This window comes from Corvus cornix, chromosome 1, assembly GCF_000738735.6.
Source record: "Corvus cornix cornix isolate S_Up_H32 chromosome 1, ASM73873v5, whole genome shotgun sequence".
NCBI lineage: Eukaryota > Metazoa > Chordata > Aves > Passeriformes > Corvidae > Corvus > Corvus cornix.
In genome coordinates, this window is record NC_046332.1 from 62,828,830 (window position 1) to 62,838,014 (window position 9,185).

The 9,185-nt window shown below is 34.2% G+C and overlaps 1 long non-coding RNA gene across 2 annotated transcripts; it reads right to left on the bottom strand.

Moving 5' to 3' along the window:
• Nucleotides 1-377: 377 nt before the first annotated feature.
• LOC104693113 lies at nt 378-8,088 on the bottom strand. Of its 2 annotated transcripts, XR_005601423.1 has the most exons (4): nt 7,827-8,088; nt 3,212-3,251; nt 2,936-3,071; nt 378-1,058 (listed from the first exon to the last, which is right to left on the bottom strand). It is a non-coding gene; the product is annotated as an uncharacterized LOC104693113 (long non-coding RNA). The 2 variants fall into 2 exon arrangements; XR_752476.2 differs by having other exon boundaries at nt 2,936-3,251.
• Between the last annotated feature and the right edge of the window lie 1,097 nt (nt 8,089-9,185).

A 9,185-nucleotide genomic window follows, 5' to 3' on the forward strand; every position in this document is an offset into this window, starting at 1 on the left:
TAGCTGCTAAGTCTTCTAACTTTCTTTACTAATGGAATTCTGAGTCATTTGGTAACAAAAAGGAAAGTCTGTCATTTTCCTAGGGCTCCTCAGAAGCCTGATGACATGCCCAAATGCATTCTGAGGCTACCAAAGAAATTAAGAGATCATCCTGATTAGGTGATAAGGATCCATCTAAATGCAATTAAACCATTGACATTTATATGTTACATTGACAATGCACTGTTATACATGTAGTTGCAAAATCAGGAAATTCGAATAAAGAACATCAGTGAATTTGCTGGCTTTCTTTTCTTTTCTTTTTCTTTTCTTTTCTTTTCTTTTCTTTTCTTTTCTTTTCTTTTCTTTTCTTTTCTTTTCTTTTCTTTTCTTTTCTCTTTTCTTTTCTTTTCTGTTCTTTTCTTTTCTTCGCTGGAAAAGCCTTAAAACTTTTAAACCATGTATTTTCTGTGAGTTGGATGGCTGTATTTATAAGCATATAAAACAAAAGATTGTTCAGAAATAAATTGTGTGATGACCTCCTCAGCTCATTGATAGTTCTCAACACCACCTCTGTTCTGGATTTTCTATGTGTTTAATTGCAATTTAACCTCATTTAGATAGCAAGAGTCCTGACAATCACAAAATACAGAAGTTCAGTCAATACACAAATATGAAGGGATATAAAATATCACCACAGAACAAGAATAATACACATTTAAACAGAGGAGTATAAGCAAACAACATCTCTTTTGCTTGCCATATGAAGTGGCTGTATATGCCAGTACCAATCCAGAAAATTCACAGCACTTTTTTCACAGTCTAGTTTGTCCCAAAAACTGAATCCCACCTCTCAGGAGGCTCAGTGCTCATGCAGCCACATGGCTCCTGAGTCATGGCCAGCATATGCCCTGCCAGACTGGATCGTGAGCACTGCAAACGCATGTCAAGCTGCACCTGCCCATGCAGACCCAAGTGTTCGCCTTCTCAATACTCATGTCTGTTCCATTCTCACTGTGTCTGTGGTGTGAGAAGCTGCCACTGAAACTTCAGACAAATCATATTGAGGGCTATGGAAGCTGAAAATAGAGTTTGATATGAGGCACTAAGTGAAAAATTTCACTTACTGTATAATTTTGAAATATTTTTAAAAATATACAAGCAAATTATCTAAAGCTACTTCAAACAGAAAAAATTAGCATTGGACAATTTCCACATACTGGCAAAATATCTCAAAAGATAGAAATTGCAGTAGTTGAAAATATCTCCATATACATACATATTTCTGAATATTTGTACCACAGTAAACAAAAGTGTTTCTTCTTACCATCTGAATTTTTTTGTTTCCTTGTTTTAGTACATATTTTTTCATTTCTGCATGGTTAGGGTTAAGGTTTCTGTGAATTTCTTTGTACTTACATCAGCAGGTATACTGTTAGATTAAAAATGTTCCATAAACACTTTCACATCTTTGTATTAAGACTAAAGTCTGAGAAATTTTTTCTCAAGTATTTCTTAAAGATAAAATTCATTGAAAGCATTTTCAGTGGCCCACAGAATTAATCAGTAAGCAAAACTCAGAATCTTTTGTGTATAAAATAAAGTCTTGTACATTTTTTTTTTCTGGATCCATTAGTTTCCAAGGAAACTACACTAGCTGTGGCACATCTTATAACGAAATTAAAAATTAAAAAGGTTCAGTTAGCATGATTTGAATTGGAATTAATCAATATTCTTATTGCTTTCAAAAGAAAATATTTCACAGGTTCACGGAAACTTAGACAACAGACAATCCACCATGAGGGGATCTTTTGCTGTAATATTTTCTAAAAAGTGGTCTTATGCTGTGGTGTCTTTTTTTTACCATTTACAACAATAAATATGAAGATAATGAGGAAGTAGGGGCAAAAAACCACAAAAAAAGATTAGAAGGACTGCTTGAAAATTTATTGTAAAAAAACCTGTTTGCACCACTTATTGTACTCCTCTAAAACCTAAAACTGGTTGAGAGGGATTTGAGTGACAGTCATCCCACACCTGGTGGAAGTCTTTACAAGAAATCCACATAATTTCTGGTAGATATATACACATCTGCCAAAAATCATAATTAATACTCAACTCCCAAACAGTTTAGAAGAAAGTTCCAGCCATAATAAGCTTTCAAAAGTGAGCTAGATAGACATAAAACACCTAAATGAAAGTAGGAACTGATGAATAAATTCAGATGCATACTCTGTACTGCTTAGAAAAGCTTGCACTTGTCTGCTTGGAACTAAAGACCATATTTTTTTAACTCTTCTCTATGCAACCTTTTGTTCTGTTAGATAAAACTACTTACAACAGAGAGGAGGATGTCATCTTGATCGTCTTTGTGACTGTCATCAAGATTTTCCCTTGTCGAAGGAGTAGAAGAAAAATTACCTATTGCTAAAGTTTTTCATTGAACAACTAAATTTGTCATGGATATTTAAGTTTTTGTCATGTTTGTCCTTTGAAACAAAGAGTATTTCTTTTGAATGTATCCCTGACTGAATCCTGAGTATCCATGTGTGTCATTCTCTAATGATTCCCTTATTCTTGTTATGAAGAAGACCCTTATGTTTCACATATTTCAATCATCTTGTTGGTATTTCCTGTTGTCAAGGGCTTGTGTCCTTTTAACACTTGTTTAATCTCTTAACTGGGTAAACTTTACATTTGTAAAGCAAACATTCCCAATTTATGTAAAAGAGGAAAGAAAACTATCCTCTCTATGGATATGGAGAAACTGGCCCAGCAATTTGCAGAGGATAGATCCTACTCCCCACCTGTATGGACCAGCATCTCAGCTACCAGAGAGCTATCCTCTTTCTCTTGCTTGAGAAAGAGGATATAGGAAGCACACACCATGAGGTGTCCTGTGCTTTTACCTGCAGGATCACAGAGAGGACCTTGGGAGGAGAGATGGGAAACCTACCTTGACCTAGAGGCACAAGGACTTGAATAGCAAAGGAAAACAATTGCAGATGGGTGTTCTTCCAGGAAAGTTGCTGCTCCAGTCTCCAGTGGTCAGTTTCCCAGACAGATTGGAAGGGCTGATTTTGCTCCTGATCCTATGGGAATGAATTTTAATCTGTTTCTACGAGAAAGAAGTGGAGAATCCTATGACCAGTTCTAGAGGGCCCTGACTCAAGTGAGGTGGAAAAGAGGGACAACCAGGACTGTCAAGGCTTAAACCCAGCTGTTAACTAACCAGTACTCAGTTGTTCTCTCACTCCTCTTCCGTTCTTCCCCTGGTGGTGTAGAGAAGGATAATAGGAAAAAGGTAAGACTCATGGGTTCAGATAGGACATTTTAATAATTTAAATAAATTAAAATAATGCTACAACGATATTTATCATTATTATTTATTATTATTACTACAACTAATAACAACAATAACAATAACAGCAATAATAGGAGTCAGAGAGGAAAAAAACCTGAGAAAACCAAGTGATGCACAAAACAATTGCTCACCACCAATACTCTGCCAGTCTCCAAGCAATTGGCAGCTGCCAGCCAACTCTCCACAGTTTAGAGACCCAACATGACATTCTGGTATGACCTGAACTTTGGCCAGTTCAGGTCAGCTTTTCTCGCCATGCTCCCCACCAAAGCTCTTTGTGGCTTTGCTCACTGGCAGAGTATGGGAACCGGAAAATTCCATGACTTAGGGTAAGCACAGTTTAGCAAAAACCAAAACATGGGTGTATTATCAACATTATTCTCATACTGAATCCAAAACTGTACACTACTGTACTGACTACTAAGAAGATTAACCCTATCTCAGCTTAAACATGGCCAGAAGAAAATGATATACGTTTATAATTTTATTTCCTAACATGAAAACCCAAATAATTGGGATTACATTATTAGTGCTGGAGAAGAAATAGGAAAGTCCTTGTGTGTTAGTAGTGTTGTAGTCACCTGCAGACAGGATAAAAACAAACAGGCAAACTAACAAGCATTAAGTTGTAGAGTATGGCTTTGACAGCTTTTTTGTCAACCTTAGTAAATGACTTTATCCTTCGGCTAGTAATCAAGAAACACTGCCAACTGCAACCTGTGAGATGTTGGAACCTGAAGATATAATGCCACAATCAATGTAACTAAACAAAATTAAAGTGCACACAAATTTTTTACATAGCGGTTGATCAGACCAGAATCAGGTTCAAAGCACAATGGGTTTGTTTTAAACATTACTCGTATTTAATTGCTTCAAATGATTTTAAGTGGCTCAATTTTTGTGATGTTTTTCACCTTTCCTTCAGGTTTGAGTGCATTTAATTTTGGCTAATGAAAATTCAAATACATGAATGGATTTGTTTAGCTAGGTCTAAATAAGACATAATAGCAGTCTGATCTATAATACAGTGAAATTTATGCTAAGATTCTCTTTTATTTTAGGACGATCTTGTTTAAAGCCTTGGTAATTCCAATAATAGTGTAGGCTAGCAAAAATTTCACAGGCATCATAGACTTCCAAACTCAACACAGTTGAAACCTTATTGTCAATACTGTTTGCACAAAATTATCAAACTTTTTATCCCCCCCCACCCTCCCTCAGGCACCTAATCTGCTAAATTTAAGCAAACATACTAGATGCTATGTTAAAACAAACGTGATTTTTTTTTTCTTTTTTTTCTTTTTTTTCTTTTCTGGAGACATTCAAAGGCACTTCCCTCTTCTGTGTGGTGGATAAACTTTACGAAGATTAAGTCTCTAAAATTTCAACATAAGACAGAGGCTAGATGCTTTAATTAAGTGTTCTAGGTGTCTCATAAATTGAGTTGCTTACTGGCTTGTGAAAAAGCCAGTAAGGAACTCAAATTTTACATTGATAGAGTCTGCATTTCATCTCTTAAAACAGAACTCATATGAAAATAGAGACAGTAGCATGAACAACTGCTAATTAAAAATACTTTAAATGTTAAAAAAAAAGAAGAAATTAAGAAAAATTATCAAAGCTTATGCCTTATTGTGATACAGAAAAATTGGAACAGTTATACTGCAGATTGATTTAGTCAAGCTATTAGTCTTCAAAAACTAATTCTAAAAAAATAGAAAACAATCACTATAATTACAGTCACAACTAAATGTCTTAGAAAGTGTAATGTTTTGATGTTTAATGCGAAATATTTTAATATATTAATGAGGTGAGCTTTAGAAACACTTTACTCAAACTGTTACCTGTCCTATCCTTCACAATATCATCAGAATAGCACCAATCTCTCACTTGACTCCTGATTTTCTTTCACAGTAATAAAATGTCGATATTTTTGAATAGTTAGCAATGTCAAGTGCCTTGCTAATGTCTGATTGCCTGTAACTATTTATAGTTCAAGCTATAATACATCTACACTTATTACTGAGTGCAGAAAGAGTTGCAAAAGCTCTAATATTTTTACAGACAGCAGGCTCATTATTGAAATTTTATCCAGTCATGTACCCTTTTGTTTTGACTAAATTAAAATTCAAGTTTGGTAAATAAATGCAGTTTGAAATTCAACTATATAAAACTAAGTTTTGTCTCTATTGCTATCTATATCTCTATCTCTAAGAATATCAATATCCATGTTAAGATCTTTTTCAATTTTCATAACATCTATAGTCTGCTGAGGTAACCTTGTGCTCACTCAGACATGATTGAGAACACTATTTCTTTTTTTTTCCCCCAACATGTGTTTTGGAAAGTGCTTATTTGCTAATTATTTGCAGTCTTAAGGTATTTTTTTTTTGCCTTTGATGAACTTGAATTTGAAAATGTTAGAAGTATCAAAGAGTAGTTGGCAATTTTGAACTCAAAATTTAGGAGTGAAGCTCTTGAAGAGGGATTTCCAAGGTCAACTTTTGTTCCTAGTTTCACACAGTGCATTTTCTGAAAGAAGGGAAAGACAGGACAACGTTGTCAGTCATTGGATGTGTTGGAGTCAGCATCCCTTGAGGTGTTTAAGAAATTACTGGACATCTGGATATGGCACTTACTGTTATGGTCTAGTTGACAAGGTGGAGGTTGATCAAAGGTTGGACTTGATTATCTTGCAGGTCTTTTCCAACCTAAAAGATTCTGTGAAATCTGTCAATAGATGTAAACTTTGGGATTTCTAACAACTAGTGCTCTGACCAGAGCTCCATCTCCTGCATGGCTTTTAGCATCTGTCTCAGGACTACACATCCAGTCTCCTGAATCTATGACTTTGAATTTTGTAGTAAGTTGAATGCTTCATAGTTATAACTATAGTTATAACAGATGTGGAATGAAGTTTCAGAAACAAACATTGACCTATGAACCTGCTGGAGCCAAGACAGACTGCAGTAAAGCATTCAGGATTTGTGGATACTGGTAAGAAAGAAGATCTTAATGCTGTAAGGGAGGGTAGCCTTGGTTGTGATTCTTGCTTCTTTGCATTCTATCTCATTTTATTCAGTGGTTACTTAACAGCCTATGAACACAGGAAGCTCCTCCCTGCTGAATGCCCTAGGATGGGATTTTATGTATAAACAACACATAGCACTTTACTTTTTTAGCTCAACTCTGATCTAGATGCTTCCACAGTGATAAAGGTGACAATGTCCATCACCATGAATGCTAAGCATGCTAACCATTTTATCCTCATTCCAATTATTTAGATAAAGGCATTTTATTAGTTTAAAAAACAAGTAAATGGATTCCATAAGTGACAGAATTTTACAAGTTGACTCAATTTGCTCTGAAAACTTTTTTCAAAGTAAGAATATGGTCACCATAAATATATTGCAAGCCACTAACAAACAACCTCCCAAGATAAAATGAAAATATGTTTGCATTTCCTGTGATACAGCTGTGTACACAGAAGTCTCCTACTTTTCTCTTTGAGGGGTCCAAAAATGTGATTTCATTATTAGAAAAATTATGTGATTTTAATATTAAAAAGCAAATTTATGTTACAACTTTCTTCTACAATAATTTAAAAGTCTGCAAACACTGAGTCCTATGCTGCTCAAAATCAATCACCCCTGAAAGTATTTGAGTGATGTATAATTGGAGAGGCATATAAAATTAGAATATATATATATGTTATATATATATATGTATTTAAACTGCAATAACTTTTGTGTGCCCAGTTACCCTATAAAATGCATATAACTTCTCCTGAGTCTTGTTAAGAGATAAATAGCATCTTTCCTCTTGCCTTATCAGGAAATTCAAGCTTAGTTTAATTTTGACAACACTGTTATTTTATAAGTATCGTATAATATACACTCTCGCCCATAATATTTGCTGTTAATTAATAGAGCTAATATGTGTGAATCAAAGAGATAATATACCCTTCAGTAAGAAAGAAGACCATTGGTTTTAATTAATGTTTTACAGGTCAGAGACATGATTCTGGCCATGAGGAAGAGCAATAATATCAATTGAAAGCAATAGAAAGAGAAAATCAGAGAGGAAAAAACCAGCCAAACACTTAAGTGGCCCACTGATCAACTGTGGGAACCTGAGGCTGTATGCTAATAGTTCCCTTAGCTGGCTGCTATTTCTAAACTTGTGGTAAAGTAATAAAATAATTTTTGCCATTGACAGAGAGGGATATTAAGTTGCCTTTTTTAGCCTCTCTTTTGCAGTTCTATCCCTATTCTGTTCACATAGACTTATCTCATATTTTTCATGTGCAATGGGATAAATCTGATTAATATAATATTCCTATTCACAAAACAGAATTATACTCTTTGTTAACCCTGTAGTTTCAAAGAATTAATTAACTCCTAACTGATAAAGTAACAAAATGTACCACTGAAAGCTATTAGAAACAAGAAATCCAATATAAGCCAGATTTCTGGTGGCTTACCTGGAGCAGCAAGGAATCTTTAAACTCAGTAATGCCACATATGTTAACAGTGTTCAGGTGAAGTAGTTTTCTTGGTCTCTAGACATCAGTGTAATCATATTCTAGAATCTTTCATGCTCTTTTTTCCATAATATGTGAACATCTTCTATATTAGCAAAAATATTTGTGGAACATTTGATTTTGTTATAGAAGATAAAGGGAGAGAGCATGATTTCTATTACAGTGCCGTTAAATGACAAACTGTTTTCTGGAAGCAGCTATTTTCTGCCTGGCTTTGCTGCAGAGTGATAGGTACCTTAAAATGCAACTAAGGTTATCTGCCTTAGAGGTTTATTTTAGGATGGACTGAGTCACAACTCACAATGTCTAAATCTCCTCATATATAGATGTAGATCATTGAAATAATTTGATGGTTGTCAGAAACAAACACGTTTCAGACAGCTAAACTGAGACCAAATAATTTTGTTTAATAAGTACAATAAATTAAAATTTCATCAGAATGAAGAATAAAAACCCCCAAACAACCACCCTAACCAACCAACAACAACAAAAGAGCGATAGGCAGTTCAGAAGTTCCTGGAAACAAATTGTAAGCACTTCTACCTAATTCTAGTCCATTAAACACCACTACATATTCACAATGAGAAACTGTCCTAAGATTCATATATTTTACTTGGATATTGTGAATGTTACATGTGATTAAGAATATAGCCCAAGGTGTGAAAAACCCCAATATTTAATATCAAAACTCATTTAGAATCTTGAATTGAATTGATTTTCTATGAAGACTTGAGTCCTTAGAGTTTAATATTAAATTCTGTCTCAATCTAGTTAGGCAGATAATTATTTATTCAATGAAGTTTGGTAATCAAAAGTTAAGTCAACATAATTATGTGGAAAATGAAACAGAATACAGTTATTTTAAAACTTGGAAATTATTCAGTACTACTAATTTCAGACAAGCAGTGAAACGCCACAAATATGAAAAAAAATGGCTGCATTGGAATTGAATCTGCTACTATCCAATGTCATAATAATGAGCTGAAGTCACAGTTTGTTTAATTGCATCTGCTACTGGCAAAAAAAATGAAAGTGCACAATTAGTAAAGCAAGCATTTGTAGAATTCCAATCAGTGAAATGTGGTACTGCATATTGCTTTTGAAATTAAGATGTTTTTAATATTTCTGGGTTGTCTTTTTGTTGACTTTTTTGCTTGTGTAGTTTTGTTTGTTTGTTTATTATTTGGGGAAAAACCCTAAATACCAATCACCCTAAACCTAGTATTTCCAGCTATTTTTCCTATAAGTATAAAATACTTTCTTCTTTATTTCTGTCCTTTTAAAATATTTTTTTGCATA